At 40.0% G+C, this 19,912-nt stretch overlaps 1 long non-coding RNA gene across 1 annotated transcript in view; it reads left to right on the plus strand.

Moving 5' to 3' along the window:
- Positions 1-17,434, plus strand: part of LOC113448034 (uncharacterized) — a 48,297-nt gene extending 30,863 nt beyond the window's left edge. The window contains exons 2-5 of the long non-coding RNA XR_015742132.1: positions 8,798-8,955; positions 14,575-14,723; positions 16,718-16,749; positions 16,923-17,434. This is a non-coding gene — a long non-coding RNA (uncharacterized LOC113448034). The remainder of the gene's footprint in view (positions 1-8,797; positions 8,956-14,574; positions 14,724-16,717; positions 16,750-16,922) is intronic.
- The last annotated feature ends 2,478 nt before the right edge of the window (positions 17,435-19,912 follow it).

The raw sequence follows: 19,912 nt of genomic DNA on the forward strand, positions 1-19,912 counted from the left end.
GGCGTGGGTGGCATTAACATGACACCAGACCATGTGATTTACATCAGATTAAGGGAGAGAAGACGTAGGAGTTATCTGGAAGAATGACACCTTACGAAGGGGATCACGGAGCTTTCACTGTAGGTAGAAATAATGTCATCAGTTAGTAATAGCTGTAGACTAATTAATAAACCCCCTTCTAAACAACGGTAATATATTCCCAGAGAAGGCTACACCAATATATCCGTGTACCTATTACACTCTGCTAAAGGTACAGTCATTTATCTTGCCACAGCGTTCCTCCTTTGTTATTGGCCATACCCTCCCCACCTGGACTCTCCATACCCAGATGGACTATAATTAACTTGAATTTGTGCCTGGATCAGACCTGCTGCCTATTTTTTCTTTTTTTTCATTTCTGCAATTAACCTTTGCCCTTTTGCCCCTCCCCACCTGTGAGAAATTTGATCTTGTCTCAACATTTCCCACCAAATGCAGGATTTTCCAAAAGCTGCTCACAGCTTGACAAAAACCGTGAATGCATCCCCATCCCGGCAAATAATCCCGATCCAAATAATTACACAGCCAAACGGGTGCCAAGTTAAACAACACACAACAGCTTTCGGTGAGATGCCAAAGTGGGTCCTTTTTGTTTCATTCGCAGGGCAGGTCTTACTTTGGCCCCGGCCACTTTATTAACGCTAATATAATTCTTTGGATTGAGTTGCTGACACCTTTTACTTTTCTTTTTTTTCTTTTCCCCCTGCTTGGCAAGGAGTAATCATTTGCTGTGATTGGAACCGAACATGAATTCCAATCGAGGCTAATCCCACCGTGCGATTTGGAAACATTCCCCTCACAAAATGCATTAGCAGCCAAACAAGAACTGGCCTTTGGTAGTTCGAGCAGTTTTGGGAAATTGACAAAGCCAAAGAGCCAGCACTGTCCAAACACATCTCCATGGTCCTATGGCCGGCATGACTAAATGCCGAAGGCGCACGAAACGCTGTTACCTTCCCACCAAAGTGGTCCCTATTTTTCTACCTGCATTTTTACATGCTTTCGAACTGCTAGGTTGGCAGAAGTATATAAGCCTTATTTGTATATAAGCCTTACTTATATACAAGAGTAAATAAGAGCGTCAGAGCAATGTACTGGTGTAGGCTTTCCACAGTCAATATATGTTGGGCAGTGTTGAGCTTCAGGGTTTAGTGACCTCACAACTGTGGCTGGCATCTTCTGAGGCAAAGTGTTCTGTCATGCCCCTGGTGGAGACTGACTCTGAGGGAGAGGAGGAACAGCCGACAGGGAGTGGAAGTGTGGCTCCGGAGGTTGTGGAGGAGGCTGGGGAAGGGCAGAGGATGGCTGGGCAGTCAGAGGAAGAACCAGGCCCATCCCCTCTTCTTCCTTGGACACGCAGGGAAGAACAGAGAAGGGAACAATGTGGTTTATGGAAGAGGAAGCAGCCATGATCCCCCTTCATTGGCTGCAGCTGGGGGGGAAAGTATAAAGGAGGGGCGTTTAAAACACAGCTTTGCTAGAAGCAAAGCTTGTTTTATATCTGGCTGAGATTTATCTTGGTTGGTGCTCTTCCAGCGGACCGTGCCTTGTTATCTTCTTGAAGTTTGTAATTAATTGTGCTGGTCTGTCGTGGAAATTCCATCAGTGTGGTTTGTTTTTGTTTTTTATTTCTCCCTTATCTGTTCTTTGAGTTTGGACTGTATTTCTTTCTTTTGGAGACTATTTTGGAAAGAGTTTAATCTCCAACTGCAAACAATTGAACAGTGAGGCCAAGTTGGAGGCATTAAAGGAAATTTATTTACGTTTGGGGATTTATTAAGTGTGTGCTGCTTCCTGGATCATCACAGTGTTCTGCTACACACAGACAATGGACAGCTAACTGAGCAGGAACTGCCTGAGCACCTGTCTTTATAACCAGGTAATCTGACTTCTGATTGGTCTTTAGCCAAGTTCATTTCCAATTGGTATAAGTCAGAGAGGCCTGGCCTTTTTTTTTTTTTATTGGTTCTTTGTTGGTAACAGGGTCTGAGAAGTTACCTTCTCTGATTTCCGAAACATTTCTGAGAATAGAAGCTTACTTAATACAGGTAGTCCTTGACTTACAACAGATCATTGTCAAGGCTCCATCTAAGGAATACAAGCAAACCAGAACTCTGAGAGTAGGACCCTTCTCAACATTCTTCTTTATTGAGTACATCATATTGGCACAGTTTCAAAGGAAAACCAACTCTAAATCTTTCCCGTGGTTTCAATATAATTAAAATAGAAAATAACCCCATCCCCAAGTGTCACATTGGCCAATTGGGTTAATTGGCGGGCTCTCCAGGCACTCCTTCCCCAACCTTATCCATTGCAAGTAGAGATTACCTTGATTTTCACGAGAAAGCTCTCTGTTGTGTCTAGTAAGGCATTCCAACTTCCTTCCCCGCTCCCCCCTCTATGTGGAACTGAGGGAGAGAAAAATGGCTGCCACCAGGTTTGGTTTGAAGTTGACATTCATTTAGTGACAGTTCAAAGTTACAACAGCACTGAAAAAAGTGACTTATGACTATTTTTCACACTTACGACTTTTCTCATGATCATGTGATCATATCCAGATGCTTGCCAACTGGTTCACACTTATGAACATTGCTGTGTTCCAAGGTCATGTGATCCCCTTTTGCAACCTTTGGACGAGTAAAATTAATGGGGAAGCCAGATTCACTTAACAACTGGATCACTAACTTATCAACTGCAGCGATTCACTTGACAACTGCCGCAAGGAAGGTTGTAAAATGTGACAAAATTCCCTTAACAAACATCTCACTTAACAACAGAAATTTTGGGCTCCCTTGTGGTCATCAGTCGAGGACTACCTGTAGTTTAAAATCTGTAGTGAGAAGAGTGGTTACTGGTACTTCCCAGGGCTATCTTTACTTCCATCCTTTAGATGTAGTTCATCTTGAGTCCTGCCAATGCTAAAAATAATGTTATGTAGATCAAAAAGAGACACAAAGGAAGAAACATGTAGTCTGACGCTTTCAGTGCTAAAATAAAAACAAGAACCATCCAAACTCCTGTCCATTGAGGTCCTGCTTGTTAAGTCTGATTAAGGAGAGCCATTTCCCCTTTCAGGACCTTATGCTTGAGAGCCAAAAGAAAGGCAAATCAACAGTCCTCCCAACATTTGCAAAAACTGGAAAAAAAAAACCTTCAGCCTTTTGTTTTGTAAGTACAGGTAGTCCTTGGCTTATGATTACAATTGAGCCCCACATGTCTGTTGTTCAGAGAAACATTAGATTTGCCCCATTTTGTGACCGTTCTTGTGATAGCGGTTAAGTGAATCACCTCAGTGGTTAAATTAGTAACCAAGCCGTTGAGTGAATCCGCTTCCCCATTGAATTTGCTCACCGGAAGGTCGCAAAAGGCAATCACACGTCCATGGGATATTGGAACTGTCGCAAGGATGAATCAGCTGCTAAAGCATCTGAATTTTGATGTGATCATGAGGAGGCTGCAACCCTTGTGTGAAAAAAAGGCCCTACCAGAGGGAGTATTCAGCCGGTTCGGACCAGTTTTCAGGCGTACCGGTAGCAGAAATTTTGAGTAGTTCGGAGAACAGGCAAATATCACCTCTGGCTGGCCCCGCCCACCTGCCCTTTCCCTTTCCTTCCCTAAATTCCCTAAAGATATAGAGGGGAGCAGGCCCCGAAACGCTGCTCTGTCGAGGCTCACTGCCTGGCAAAAGCCATCCATGCACGCATGCATGCACCCTCACATTTTCGGCAAACCAGTGGTGGGTTTATTTGAAACCCACCACTGGGCCCTACGTCACTTTCCCCCCAGGGCTGTGGTAACTTAGAAAAGTCACTGAATGAACTGTTGTAAGTCAAGGACTACCTGTAATGGAAGATTCTAAAAAGGGTCCATGAAGGGGAGGGTTGCCCCAAGCTTTCTTCAAGAGCTGCAAAAGCTGACAAAGTTCCCACAGAATCTTCTTCCTTTTTTCCCCACAAATGTCAATGTTTGCAGAAGAGCCCCAAAAGCAATGGGACCAGATCACTCTTAGAAGCAAGGGGCTCTGAAGATTCATACAGATCAGGTTTGAGAAGGGCAGTTATTTATTTGCGCAGTGGTGGGATTCAAATAATTTAACAACCGGTTCTCTACCCTAATTATTTCTTCCAACAACCAGTTCACCAAACTGCTCAGAAAGTTAACAACCGGTTCTCCCTAACTGGTGCAAACCGGCTGAATCCCACCAAGGGGCTGCTCTGTCCCACCAATTCTGAGTGACACAGGACTCAAACCTGGAACTGGGTTAGGAACAAATATATAAACAAATTTTTTTTATTTTATTTTAAGAAGCATATAAAATAACACGAAACGTGGGAATTAAACATCCAAGCCTCAAATAAAACTAATCCATCATCCAGGGGGATGGTTGTAGCAGCCCTGCCCTTATAAACTCTGCAGATTTTCTAAAATGCAGGAGGAATGGGGCCACTTGAATAGTTATAGTGCCACGCGGGAATGACGTTGTGAAACAGGAGAAAGGCTGCAGACGGGAGAAGGGTCAGACAAATGGCTACGGAGTCTGCAGAAGGAATGGGGAGGTGGCAACCCTAGAAGTGGCACACATACATACCAGGTTTTTGGACTGCAAAACTGTATTGCTTCCACAAAATGAGTATATTAGAGTATGTTAAAGCTCTGTGGAATGGTATATAAGTCTAAGTGCTATTGCTGTTATTTGTTTCTTAAATAAATTTCTGAAATGCATTCAATTACATTGGATTAATTTACATTTTAAGCACATTTAAAACTGTATTAAAAAATTTTTTTAAATGTATTTGAAGGGGAGAAAGATATGCTTTCAGACTTGCCAGATTCTGTTGATGCAACCTTTGAATAAAGTTAGCACTGGTACTCCTGGATGTGCTTCTTGTCTGGATTACCTCACAAGGCTGACGTTGCCTGAGGAGATTCTATCCCAGAGGAGGAAGCAGCAACTGAAAAGGCTCCTACAGGGGGCAACCCCCAACAAGAAGACACGGAGGTCTTTTTAGAGCAAGTCATCTGGAGAAGATTCAATGCATCCCTCAAAGAAATTGCACAGTCCCATTATCCATCCTAACACGGGATTGCCAACATCCTAAGTTATTTTTAATCAGCAAAGGGAAATATGTTAGATGTGTATCCCTAGCAATGCTCAACAATGCCTGTAATTCTGATTTTTTTTTTCCAGCAATATATATTTATGGGCTAATCAGCTGAAAAGCCTGTGGAGATTTCTCAAAGTAGCAGCCTTGTCATTTTTCTTTCCTTATCCAGGTAACTCCCAACTTCCTTTTGCTTTATTTCCTTTCATCTGGTTTATTTTGAGGGACTGTAAGAACTGGGAAAAATCTGATTGGCACAGAAATCTTTTTTCAAATAGAAGCAGGCTGCAGAAACTGCTGCATCAAGGGAAGTTTTAAATCTATAGGGATCCTGGATACACACACAGACACACACACACAGACACAGACACACACACACACACACACACACACACACACCAGTTTCCTTCTAAGCAAACAAGCAACCAATGCTGGTCTTAAAAGTATTAACTGGAATCCATGGAGAAAACAAGGAAAAGATGATTAACTTCCTTTGGCTTAGTCAGTGGTTTGTGAATTGGGAATCGGGAATCTGTGTTGACATGCAACAAGTTGCCTATGAAACAGAAAAAGAAAAAAATCTAACAATTATGAGAATCACATCCTTATATATTTAAAAATATATGCACTGCTGCTTCTTGATAAGAAACATATGGATGTACTGTAGTTCACTATGCATGCATGACAAAGATAACATACATGGCTTAGATTAAATCAAATCTGGATCAAGATGAATTTGATTTGTGTAGTATGTTCTGCAACAATGTATATTGCCTTCTGCAACAGTTCCCGCGTACATGTACACTTTACATATGTATTTAAGTGAGCCATTCTTCAATATTTCATGCTAATTTCCATTTTATGCATTCCCCTTGATACCTGAAAAACACTAAGAAACTTCTTCAAATGGTTCCTTGCATCCTCTATTTCTTCCACAAAATGAATATGTTATATATTTGTTTCTTAAATACATTTCTTAAATGCAGTTGAATTAATTACATTGAATTCATTCAAATTTTAAATACATTTCTTAAATAGGGGGGGAAAGGCTGAGTTCAGGAACAGTATGATATTATAAGTTAATGGCTGAAACAATTAACTTGTTTTTCTTAACAGATTGTCCATTTATTTTATCTTTTAAACCATACAAAACCCATAGTAAAATAATCCACATGATATAGAAATCAAATGGTATAATATAAACATAGATAAAATATGAACATAAAATATATAAAAGTAACATATATAAAAGTAACATGGGCACTTCAGTTAAAAAAAAAAAAGTATTATTTAAACAAGGATCTAAAACGGGGGTAAAACATAATTTAGACTGGGTGCCAGTTCTACTTCTTTAGTGCAGATATTCCACAAGTAAAAAGATCTTTTCTTGAAATCACCTACCTAGCTTCATTTGTTTGGGCAAACAAAAGAAATCTCTAAAGATGGCTAGAGTCACTAAGCAGGTATAAAGAGAAAGTGATAAGGCAGATCCCAAAGGTGCTTTTTCAAGAAGCAACTGGGCTTTCTTTTTTTTTCTTTGAAGATGTTTCACTTCTCATCCAAGCAGCTTTTTTGGCTCTGAGCCAGAAAGTCCAGGTGACTCTTGAAAAAAAGCGCCTTTGGGGCAACCATGACCAGGATGGCTGAGAATATCCACGTTAAGGCAGATATTACAAATATCTGAGACAATTTGGATAATTCTTAACAATCCCACAATGCAACCAAAAGTTAGTAAACAACAGAAAACGAGTGCCCTGATTATCCATCATCGATCAAACTTGGTTCAGATCAGAATCTGACCCTGATACTGAAGTGAGATGAGTCACATTATCTGGGTCTATTGTGCGTAGTCTTTCCACCAGTTTTTAAAACTAAAACTACAACAGCAATACCGTGTTTCTCCAACAATATGGCCTCCACCAATACGAAGGCCCAGCATGATTTCTAGGCATGAGGTGAAATTAAGCCCCACCCACAAAATTTAGGCCTATTTAAACCATGTGTTTCCCTGCCATTTCTCACATTGTTCTTTTCACAGGAGGTGAAGAGAAATGGGGGGGAAGGGCGGGGGGAGAGAAAACTTGCCTTTAGGAGTGCTCTGCAGGTAGCCTAGGCTAGAATACCCCGATAGCCGATAGAAGCTCCCTGAAGGCAGAGTCCCCAGCTGCTTCAGGGCATGGCGTGGCTACCCGTGTCCCCTCGCCTTTAGGCAGTCTCTTTCGGGCGATGGAAGCTCCGCAAGTGCAGTCACCAGCCACTTCGATCGGCTGGTAGAAGTGGCCTTGGGGTAAGGGGAATGTGTGTGCGTGCTTGCCCCGAGGCCGCTTCTACCAGCCGATCGAAGTGGCCGGTGACTGCACTTGGGGAGCTTCCATTGCCCCAAAGAGACTACCTAATGGCAAGGGGACACGGGCAGCCATGCCACGCCCCGAAGCAGCTGGGGACTCTGCCTTCGGGGAGCTTTTGTTGGCCAATAGAAGTGGCCTTGTGGCGAGGGGAGTGTGTGTGTGCTCTCGCCCCGAGGCCTCTTCTACCAGCCGATCGAAGTGGCTGGTGACTGCACTTGGGGAGCTTCCATCGCCCAAAAGAGACTACCTAATGGCAAGGGGACACGGGCAGCCATGCCACGCCCCGAAGCAGCTGGGGACTCTGCCTTCGGGGAGCTTTCGTTGGCCGATAGAAGTGGCCTTGTGGCGAGGGGAGTGTGTGTGTGCTCTCGCCCCGAGGCCTCTTCTACCAGCCGATTGAAGTGGCTGGTGACTGCACTTGGGGAGCTTCCATCGCCCAAAAGAGACTGCCTAAAGGCGAGGGGACATGGGCAGCCATGCCACGCCCTAAAGCAGCTGGGGACTCTGCCTTCAGGGAGCTTTCGTTGGCCGATAGAAGCGGCCCCGCGGTGAGGTACGTGCATATGGGCCGCTCTAGTTGGGGGAGGAAATTAAGTTACCCCCGAAAAGATGGTTTAGGGGTCAAAAAAAAAAAGGCCCGGCCTTATTTTGTGAGAAATACGGTAGTTATCGTAGAAGTATTCAGTGCAATAATGCACGGTATTGTTTTGTACTGCTAATCAATTCATTTAAATAATTGTATGGCCACCATCTCACAGCAGCGGCTTTGGGAGGCCTGCAATGTTAAAACAGCATTTAAAATAATTCAAACCATGTCTGAGGTTGCAAATGGCAAATTTCAACTTAAAGTAAAACCACATTAGCTGGCAGAGCTCACTTAACCTCCTGGCCCAAACACCTGGAGGAACAGCCAAGTCTTTTTATGCCTTGCAAAAGGCTAACTGGGTCAGGGCCATCCACATGGTTGAAAGGATGCTGTGTTACAGGGCAGTTGCTGCAACAGGGAAATCATGATGCTTGGATCCAACATGATGACATGGTTTAATGGGAGGGATCCAGAGCAACCCCTCTGGGATCTAACAGTGCAAGCAGAATTGATGGGAGACAGGTATGGATATCAGGTTATTTCTATTACACCATATACAGAAGCTAGTCTTTTGCTCAATTCCATGGCTCATAAAGTTCTGTCTTGCTTCCCCTTTCATTTTATACCTATAGGAAACTACGATGTTCAGCCACTCCACTCTTTTGAATGTGATTGTACCAATATATTATTGATATTCAGCTCTACTCTTGTTTGTTATCCAGTATCATGGAAGCAGTCTATATCATTTGATGTTGCTTTTTGATCTTGGACTGGAGAAGGATAAACATGCTAAGTTTAAACTCGGACAATCTGGAGATGCCATTGGTCACCATTTTTAAGATGAGAGCTGAGGTTTGAAGAACTGGGACAAGGTGAAGAGGTATTATCCTAAAACATTGCAATCTATCTTTTTGACATATTACAGATATATATGTGGCTTTTAACCACTAATGCCCTGCAAACGATGACGGATGTGTTCGCTCTTTAACGAATTATTTTTGGGAGGAAGCTCCTATATTAGAGCATGTTATCCTACGCAACTTCATAATGAATGTAGACAGGGTACAAAACCATGCATCTTTTGAGATTACCTCCAAAAGCCTCCCTTTGTGAGACCAAACTCAGATGAATTGACAATCATAATTGGAAGAGTCCATTAAGGCTTCAGTTTCTCTACACTCAATTTTATAACCAAATTCCATCTATGCAGCTATTTCATATTCTGTAAGCTGCAATGAATTATGCAATTGACATCCTTTCACACAGAAATCGCACCATCCCCTTTTCACACATACATACCATTCCCATGCATTCACTATACACTTTGCTACACACCATCCATCTTCCCGCCCCCCTCTCTGTATAGAACAAGATGCTTGTGTTTAAAATCAGCTAAAAACAATTCATGTATCTGACAAAGTAGCCTTACATTTCCCTTTGAGTGCCTAACACTAGAATAAAAATCTCAAAGGATTACGAGGAAGATATTAGATTTTATCAATGTCTATTCATCCTAGATAATTTGGCTCTCTTACACATTCCTTGGTCATCAGTACATGCTGTTTGACTTCTCCAATTTAGTTCCACCTCCTGCCATGTGACATATGAATAAGTAATTCTGATTTGTTCCCTCCTAAATAGCTAGCAAAACCTTGGCATGTTTTGGATTTTCAATTCCTAAAAGGATTTCTGGTTTATTGCAATGGGTGAACATAATCAGTTAGTTGATGTTCTTACAATCACAGGAGGAACTATTTTTCTGCATTTTAAATTCTTTACTTTGAGAGTGGCCAACAGCAGAATTAAATTATCTTCCATTTGTACAAGCCATATGAACATTGCACTCCACATACACCAAAAGATTCCAATCTGAGGAGCCTGTGACATATGCATCTGATTAAAGTAGCTGCTGTTTTCTGAAGTAGTTCTGCTGGCATCTGAAGTCGGAGATGGTGGATGGAGCGTGACTGATTGGCCATGAATCAGCCTCATGGTAGAAACCAGGGGTGATCTGGCCAACACCAGCAAGCATTAAATTTGGAAAGCATGCCCTTCAGTATGAATATTAAATCTGTGTTCTACTGACCCATTTTCCTGTTGCAATGTTACTGACTTCAAAGGAATAATACAAAAGGAGAATGAAGCCCCAGTATATGTTGGAATTTGGATGCATTTCTTTGCCTTCTCATCTCACACTGTTCAATCACATTAACAAATCTGGATAACAAGCCCCTTATTGTACTTTTGGCATGTACACAAAGTTACACTTGTTTGCTGTAATGCTAATTAATACAGAACAATTGCCACCCTAGAAGCCTCATTAGCATGAACTGGAATTCCCTCTTGGCTCCTACAAGTGCATTAAAAGGGTAGAAAAATCTTACCAGGCAGCTTGGTTATTTCCTGAAAACATTGAACAAACATGCAACTGACACTTCTGAGACTTTGTAGCGAAGGGCCTAACCTTAACCTCATCACTTCATATTTTGTGTTTACACTGAGAACATAAAGTGTGTTTTATATCTGAATCAAGGATACCTATTAGTTCTGTGATCCAGCCCAAAGCAAAGATCAAACTTGGAGCAAATGGGGGCAATTCAAGATAGAATCTGACTTAACAGATAACAGATAATCAGAGTTGGAAGGGACCTTGTAGGTCATCTAGTCCAACCCCCCACCCAAGCTGGAGACCCTACATCATTTCTGACAAATGGCAGTCCAATCTCTCCTTGAAAGTCTCAAGTGATGGCGCTCCCACAACTTCCGAGGGCAAGCTGTTTTATTCGTTGATTGTTCTGTCAGAAAGTTTCTCCTTATTTCCAGGTAAAATCTCTCCTTGTTCAGTTTCCATTCATTATTCATTGTCTGGCCTTCAGGTGCTTTAGAAAATAGCTTGACTCCTTCCCTCCCTGTGGCAGCCCCTCAAATATATTGGAAGACTTCTATCATGTCACCCCTGGTCCTTCTCTTTACTAGACTAGCCAAGCCCAGTTCCTGCAACTGTTCGTTGTATGTTTTAGCTTCCAATCCCCTAATCATCCTGGTTGCTCTTCTCTGTACTGTTTCCAGAGTCTCAACATCTTTTTTATAATGTGGTGAACAAAACTGGATGCAGTACTCTAGGTGTGGTCTTACTAAGGCTTTATAGAGTGGTATTAGTACTTCCCTTGATCTTGATTGTATCCCTCTGTTAATACAACTTAGGATTGCATTAGCTTTTTTGGTAGCTGCTGCACACTGCTGGCTCATATTTAGCTGGTTGTCCACTAAGACCCCAAGATCCCTCTCACAGTTACTGCTATTGAGCCTGGTTTCACCCAGTCTATATGTGTACTTTTGGTTTTTCTTGCCTAAGTGTAGGACTTTACTTTTCTCTATATTGAATTTCATTTTGTTAGATATGGCCCAGTGTTCTAGTCTGTCAAGATCCATCTGGATCTTGAGCCTATTTTAGCCAATGCAGGAATGAATAACTCCAAGCCACTCATTCCGATTCAAAAACGTCCATGAAATTTCAATCCTATTTATAAATGTAGATAGTGCTGTGGAAATTGTGACAGCCAGTTTGATGTGCTATAGCTCATCAGGTTAGAAACTGGGAGACTGGGAGTTCTAGACGTGCCTTAGGTATGAAAGCCAGCTGGATAATTCTGGGCCAGGCCTTCTCTCTCAGCCCTAGGAAGGAGGCAGTAGCAAACCACTTCCCAAATCTTGCCAAGAAAACTGCAGGGACTTGCCTAGGCAAACACCAGGAGTCAGCACTAACTAGAACAGAACACACCCAGCCAAGTTTGCCCAAAAAGGTTTAGGAAGATTTACGCAAAAAGTATTTTGGTGTTTTATACCAAATTGAGGTAACTGAATACTGATTTAGGTATCGACAGATCTGCTCTTAGATCAAATATTATTGGTGACCCCAATAACAGATTTTGAATGGGTAACAGGATTAGGAATTCAATAAAAACATCCAGGTAATTGTTGGCACTGAGGAAGCAGGGTGAATATCTGCGAAAGTACATTCACAAAGGCTTACTGAAAACTTTGAGAATGGTACAGAGGTGGTTTAAGTGCTAGTTTAGTCCAAAGAAAGCAACATGAGGCACCTGGATATATCCTTTAATTACTTTCCCAATTAAAGAAAAAAAATACACCTGCATACATCTTTAAAGGAAGGTTTATTTTTTTAAATAATATAGGGGGAATGCTTCCAACAATAAATTCCACAGAATCAATCAGGGATAGTATGAGTTTCTGGAGCACTGTATCCAGCTTAAAAAGATGGCAGCTTTAAGTCTTTGAACAGTGCAAATTCATAAAGTCCAGTTCTGAATATGTATTTAATTATTCCTGTATCAGTGAGACATCAGCCTTCCATTTAACAGATGGCAAGGGCTCGCATGGAAGGCCAAAACAAAGATGGCAAGACACAATAAATGCAGGCATGAAAATTGCCCAGTTGGATCCAGATGTTGCATTTGATTGTGTAAGATGCCATTCATCAATTGAAAAACAGACCCTGCCCCTGCAGGAATAACGCTAGGAAGATGATGTATCAGTGAGACGTCATAAAGGGTTGAATATTGGTACAAAGCTTCATTTCAAGTATTAGACTGAGTCACCTTCAAGATGACTCAATGTTCTGAGTGAATCTCCAAATCAGATACCTGCATGAATTGGATGTATCAGACTGAACTAGGTATCTCTTGAAGGTTTCAATGTACATATCAATGTTTATCCCACAGAACCATTATTGAAGTTACGTTAATGGAAAAAAAATTGGGCTGCAAATCCTAACTGGATCTTGGCTTATTTATCCTTAGCAAATATGCATCACAAATCATCGTTGTTGCCCTGATTTAACAGAAATCTAATTCAAGTGCACAAAATCGGAGATTCCAGAACTACAAGGAGTCCATGAAAACTTCAGGTATATACCCTAAAAACCTCCATAACTAGTCTTTGAATTTTAGTTTTTCATAGAAGGAAAGTCGGGATTTCTAAATAGTACTAAAATGATTAACTATATGTAAAGCAATGAACTCAAATCCAATGCAGCCTTTCTTTAGGCCCCACGTTCTGCTTCTTGGAGTAAACTTAGTATTGCATTCAAAAAACCAAGCGTGGCTCTAAGTCCAGAAAAAGTATTGTACCTTTGCTTTTTAGAGCAGAAGCAAGCAAGCAAGCAAGTGCAAAAATTATTCACAGACTTCTCATATTTGTATATACATATACATAAAAGAAAACAAATATACATAAAATTGTACACAACTGTTTCAATGTATTTTGCTTGTTGTATTATGTTTCTTTATTCAGTTTCAATAAATAAAGGCAAACAGTAGAACTGGAATCAATGATGCCAGAAATTCCTGGGCATAGTTATCGGTGACATCAACCTTCCAAGGTATTCCATATGATTAAAGAAACAGTACAGTAGTTGGAATTGAGTCATGTAGACAAAAGCAATATATGTATCTGATTTTCAGTGCTTGCTATTAACAGAAAAGACACAACCAGGATCTAGTGTATTTTCATTCAATCCACAGGGAAAAAATAGGATTTTGCAGTTTAGAATATTCAGAGGTTTATGTCATCCTAAAATCCATTGTGCACAGGTATATGGACATTAATTCATAATCCAAACTCCACAAAAGCCACAGCAGAGTAAAATATGAAATTAAAAATAAACCAAGAGGGTAATGTGTAACAGGTGTTAAGCAACATGGAAATCTAAAAAGTGAAATCCACTTTAAATTAGACACCCATTAACAGAAAAGTACACATATTTTAAAGAGCTATGTATATCATCAAAAATACATGAATCAAATTGTGGTGAATTTTCTGGTGTGGGCACTTTATAAGCAGGTTTCCACCTGCTGCATATGAGGTTACAGATATGTGCCATTTAAGTATATAGCTAATGGACAAAATTTGTTATCCAGGTTATTGGCTCCAACTATAAATATGCATTGCTATAAACTACTCCAAATTAAGGTAACAGTCCTATTATTGTCAGCCTGACAAATGTTTACCAAAATCTTCTATTTCAACCTTTGCTCTGCTTTAACATTACCTTGTACAATGACTACATCTCTGACATTTCTAACTAGGAGGGGGGGGGGAATCAAGTGTTCATTACAGTAATTATCCCTCAAGTAGAGGAGGAAAATGTGATTATGCAATTTATAAAAATGCGAAGAGTGAAGCTGCTCTGATTATGACTGATTAATTTTGCTCACAAGCTCTGGCATTAATCAGAATAGGCTGACTCTTAGATAATAAGAACAGAGACAGAAACCTAATCTGCAGATCACCTACAAGGAAATCAGTTGCGTTTTATCACAAATTTGGGTAATATCTCCCTGTGTTGAAACATTGTGCATTTGTTTATAGATGTAAAAAAGCTTCCCTGCCTTCTTTGAAGAAATGCATTTATGCTCTATTATACAAAAATGACCATGAAAACAAACTTTTAGAATATTCAAGAGTATTTTTTCTTCAGAGCAGATGTTATTCTTGGACATGAAACTGAACAGCAAACTAAGGAGGGCTCTTGTCACAGGACAAAGTATGGAACTGAAACAGAAATTCCTTATTAAGTACTGTCCTGATTCTGCTTGGACTGAACTATTGGCTACTACCTTGAATCTGGTATGCAGTGCAATGGGATACCCATATTAATCCTTAGGTAGCTGAAGAAATTACATTACATTACATCTCAGGATCAATCTGGGCACAGATTTTTTTTTTTTCTCCATGTAACCCTTGCTAGCAAAAGCAGGATGCATCTCACTGCTTATTTTTCTGCTTTACTAAAGCAAAGTTCAAGTACAGTACCAGAGTAGGCCCATCACACATTTTCAAACCAATCTTAAATCTATTCAGAATCTATTTTCATATACAATTGAACAGACCATAGCTCAACAATTAAAGCTTACAATTCAATGTATATGTTACCTTGGAATCATTTCACTGAATTTAATAGGGACTGACTATATAGCATTAGGCTGGGAGGGGAGGAGGTATTAGGATTTCTAGAATTTCCTTAATAAAATTATTTGGGCTCCTCAGAACTAGCTCAATTATCATACAAAATAATAGATATTCAGGCTCTCAAAATAGTTGAGATAGCAATATGTATTTAGTCTCTGAGCATATCTTCTAATTGAGAACACAGAATTGTACCTAGACTACCATTTAATTGGAGACTTGTAGGAATCCACCCAATCTTACAAAAGCTATAGCAAAGTTCTAATTTTCCCTCTTTCAATCTAAGGATTTTTAGAGCTGGAAGCTGTAAAGGAACTGGAGAGATCAAGGAAAGAACATTATTAGCATTTTCCCCAAATTAAGAAGATAGGAATGCAACTATGTGGTGTCACCACAAAGTAGAATTTTGGGCAAAATTTGGGGGCAAGATGGGGTTGTACAGTATTTTATCCCTATTATCTGGGACAATATTTACTGTTATGTATTACAGACCACTCAGGTATACCAATAACATTCAGACCAGAGTTATTGATTTTTCCTCCTGTATCTATCTCTAGTTATTGTGATAGGTTATTCAGTCTCTTAACTGTCTCAGGTTTAAGGCACTTTCCATTACATTTTCAGAAAATCTCTCCTGAGGCAATGTTTTTTATTAATATATTCTGACATTGCTGGTGAAATGTGTCTATCAATTCTGCACACTATATCAAGTTAGAACTTTTTAGCCATCATCTCTGACACGGCTGCTCCAAAACTATTAATTTAGAAAAAGGTTCAGAGGGATAAACTTGAATCTAAGTGTTTCTGAGGTAGCTACTGCCACCTACAGGCTTAAATATTAGGCTCTGTTGGAAAATTTGGGATGCAACTAAGAAACTTCCTTTCACATTTGGAAGCTGCGGTAGTATTCTCAGAAAGTACAGCCCTCCAATTAATAAGTAAAACTACTGATTTTGGCTTCTGATGACTTTTAGAAACTATCTGCATGTAAAATTATTTCCAGCTCTATCAATATATCATTGGTTTATTTTATCTCCAATCTTTTATTGTCTATTAGGAAATCTATGTAAGGCAGGGTTCCAAACTACTGCTGAATGAACTATTGCTTTATTTTTTCGGTATTCTAGTTTCCTTAGAAGAGCCCTAGGTACAACCTAAAACACCTTATCAGTTCCACAAACTTTAATATTTATGTCTGCAGCCTGTTTCCCATTCTATCTTAAACCTGTAACTAAATAGACCCCCCAAATAAGCTAATCCTTTGCTTCTTCCGTTTTTTGCTGTATCACCTGTAATAATGACGACTTCTACAAAATGCTTTGTTTGCTTGTTATACAACGATGCAATTAGTAATTAGAATGTATGTGCACATAATTAGTTGATAAATCAAAACACTCTGAATCTATGCTGAGAGACAGTAAGGGCGGGAATGTAACTCTCCAAGATAGATCTGTATCGGATCTGGCCTTAAAAAAATCTAGACAACCACTGCAGGGCATCAAAGAGATAAATGAAACTAACTCTTGCTTGCCGCCTGGTGATTATCTAGATTTCTGTAGCCAATATCTGATAGACTTACCTCAATTTGAAGTCCACAAGCTACTTACCAAAGCCCAAAAGAAATTTACTTGCTAGTTTTCTTTTTCCTTTTCTAGTATTGTTAAATACAGGGGGAAACAGGCAGCAGGTAAGTCACATATTTTTGGCTCTAAGTTTAAAAAGTTATATAAATTAACCAATTCTGAATTTCCAGTACAGCTCATTTTGGGAATGAGAACTCTATGGAAAATTAATACACATAACAGGAATTTATAGAACCAAATTCAGAATTTTTGATACACATATTACTTTCTTTTCTAGATCAAGAGTATGTGAGCTGACTCCTCATTTTTAGAACTGCTGGATTTGCATAGTACTTATTCATTCACAGAGCCCTTTTGGCCAAAAGTGTTTTTAAGTGACTAATGACTATGCAGTTAAAGGAGAGTACACCCAACAACCCCCCCACCCCAAATAATTTTTCTATCTAAAATAGTCGTGTATGACATCTTGAAACCAGTGGTTGCTGCTGCAAATACCCCTGTATGAAATTCAGATTTGTGCATAAATTTGAGAAGAGATGCGCTGTTGATAAAAATTGTAATATCAATAAGGGAAGAGGAACCTATTTTGGTCAAAACTGAACTGGAACTGGCTTTGCACCAGGAGCCAGCATATATTGGTAACCACTATTCTCTAATGGCCCTTCAAAAAGACTGCCCTTTATAAAATACAACACAAATCAGGGTGATAAAATTCGATGACTTTTTTAAAAAAAATTAAAAATGATTTTTAAAAAATTTAAATCAGATTTTTAAATTAAATTGGATTTTTTAATTTTTTATCAAATTTATTTTAATAAAATGCTTCTGGAGAAAAATCTATCTAAAGAGTTTTCTATTTAAGATACATTAATAATTTAGTTTATTCAGCATGAAATGGAACTTAGTTATGTAGCATGAGGCTGTATATTCTGCAATATTTACATTTTTGGTAAACTCATTCAATGAATCCAACATGATGCATTCACACAATTTCACAATAACCATGAGATAAATCATAAAACAAAGTTCAGGAATATTTCTTTATCCCATTGTACTGCAAATCTATGTACATTCTTTGAAGAGAAATGCATCCGTACCACCAGGCTCTAAGTGTGAGGAGGAAGGGCAAGCAGTAAAAGTGAAAGCTTCCAAGCAGCTTATAAATATATTAAAGAGTATCTGTCATTTCAGATCCATCATGGCAGTACCTGTTAGCGGACATCCACTCACCTGCTGCCCACCACGTCCCTCACCTTGTTGTGTCACTGCCGCATCACCAGCCATCCCATTAAAGTGAATGGGACTGTTGGTTAGTCAACAGGTCAGAGGAGGAGCCGCTGTGGGGCAGAGATGAAGGTTGCTCCTTAAAAATTATGATTTAAATCAATTTGATTTAAATCAATCTTTTTTACTACCGGTTTCTAATTAGTTGCCTCTGAGAAATCATATTAGGGAAACAGCCCATTCATTTCATGTGCTCCAGAAACTTAATCTGATAGTAGACTTAATAGTTATGATGATGATAAACTTCTAATAGCCTTGTGCCCATGAATATGCCCAGTACTCCTTTAAATCTCTCCACATCGATGGTTGTCTCAACAGCTGAGGACAAATTCCCTAAATTAATGACAGTAATTATATGAAACAGAAAGATGAAATTTTAGTCAGAGTTAAGCTACAGCTCTTAGGCACAGTGAAATTTATCTCTAGAATGTGAAGACATTGCTCAGTTACCATCACCCGTAGCCTATGCCCCTGCTAAGATTGCTGGGCACTGTTATGCAACAACATCTGGTACCATAGATTCCCCATCTTTGTAATGGAAAAGATTTATCTTACAACCACATGGCATATGATCAATTCAATCTTAATGTTTTCATATTGCGACATTTAATATAGAAGAATGTTCAGAATACTATTCTGAATATGTAATCTAAAATAGCAAAGTACTGGAATGAATTTATTTTGGAGATTTGATTCAGCGAGTCTTTGCGAGGATGTGCTTCTAAATATAAGCATAGAGCTGAAAGAATATTGAGCAATTACGCTGCAGAACACTCCATTAGAATTAAAATAATACAGTTGTCTTGGATACAGACTACAGGCTAAGCCCAGCTAACAGTAAATCTAACTTCACTTCTGCCTAAAGTATGTCTGGAAGAGAAGGAAGTACAAAAGAGAAAGACAGGAAGTTTCCTTTGTTTCTTAAACATATAGAAAATAATTACTAACAATGTGCCTGGGGAAAAATAAGACACAAGGACAATCTGTGAAGACCCTTCTCCTTAAGTGGTCTCTTCCCTTTGTTCTTGTGATCAGAAAGGCTCATGAGTTCCAAGAGATAACACAAACTCTAAGTTTACCAGATGACCTGCAGTTGCATAGACTAGGTTGTGGCTACATGGGTACCTTCAATGTAGTTGATGCAATGTCATGATATTCTTGACACTGTGATCTAAAACAGGGAATTATTCTTTATTTAAGTAATAAAAAAAATCAAGAAGCTAATCCTAGATAGCATGTGGTTTTTGGCCTTCCTCCTTACAGCAGAATGTGCAAGTTTGTTCTGGATGCTACATTTTCTTCTCTGGATCAAGGAAATTCAACAGATGATTTGTAATAACTTTTATTTAATTGTGCATTACATTTTCAGATAGAATGTCTGCCTATTTATCTTTTAGTGCGGAATTGCCATATTTTTTGCATTATAAGATGCTCCGGATCATAAGACGCACATAGCTTTTGGAGAGAAAAACAAGGGGAAAAAAATCTGCCTCTCCCTCCCAGCAATTTACCTCCTTGCAGCAAATAGCCTGGTCACCTTCAGCACAACCTGATTTAGCATGAGCAGCTAACTGACGGTTGGATCAGCATCCAGGAATACCACCGATTAGCTATTCCAGGCTGCAGAATCGCCACCGCCCATCTCTACCGCCGCCACTGATCACCGCCTCTGTGTGCCCCATTTCTGGCCTCCAAGCACCCCATTTTTGGCTCATTCCAGGCGGTGGGAATTGGCGGGGGCTGTGACCTCCACCATCTGGAACAGGCTGAAAGTGGGATGCGCGGAGGCCGAAAATGGGGCACACCAAGGCAGCAAGGGAAGGCAAAGGCAGTGAGGGGAGGCAGCGATCCCCACAGCTTGGAATTGGCAGTATTCTGGGAGGCCGATCCAACTGCTCATGCTAAATCAGGCTGTGCTAAAGCTGACCAGGCTGTTTGCTGCAAGGAGGCAAATTGCTGGGAGGCAGAGGCCGAAAGATGGGG

Source organism: Pseudonaja textilis, chromosome 2 (assembly GCF_049901715.1).
Source record: "Pseudonaja textilis isolate UNSWEBS1 chromosome 2, rPseTex1.2, whole genome shotgun sequence".
Taxonomy (NCBI): Eukaryota; Metazoa; Chordata; class Lepidosauria; order Squamata; family Elapidae; genus Pseudonaja; species Pseudonaja textilis.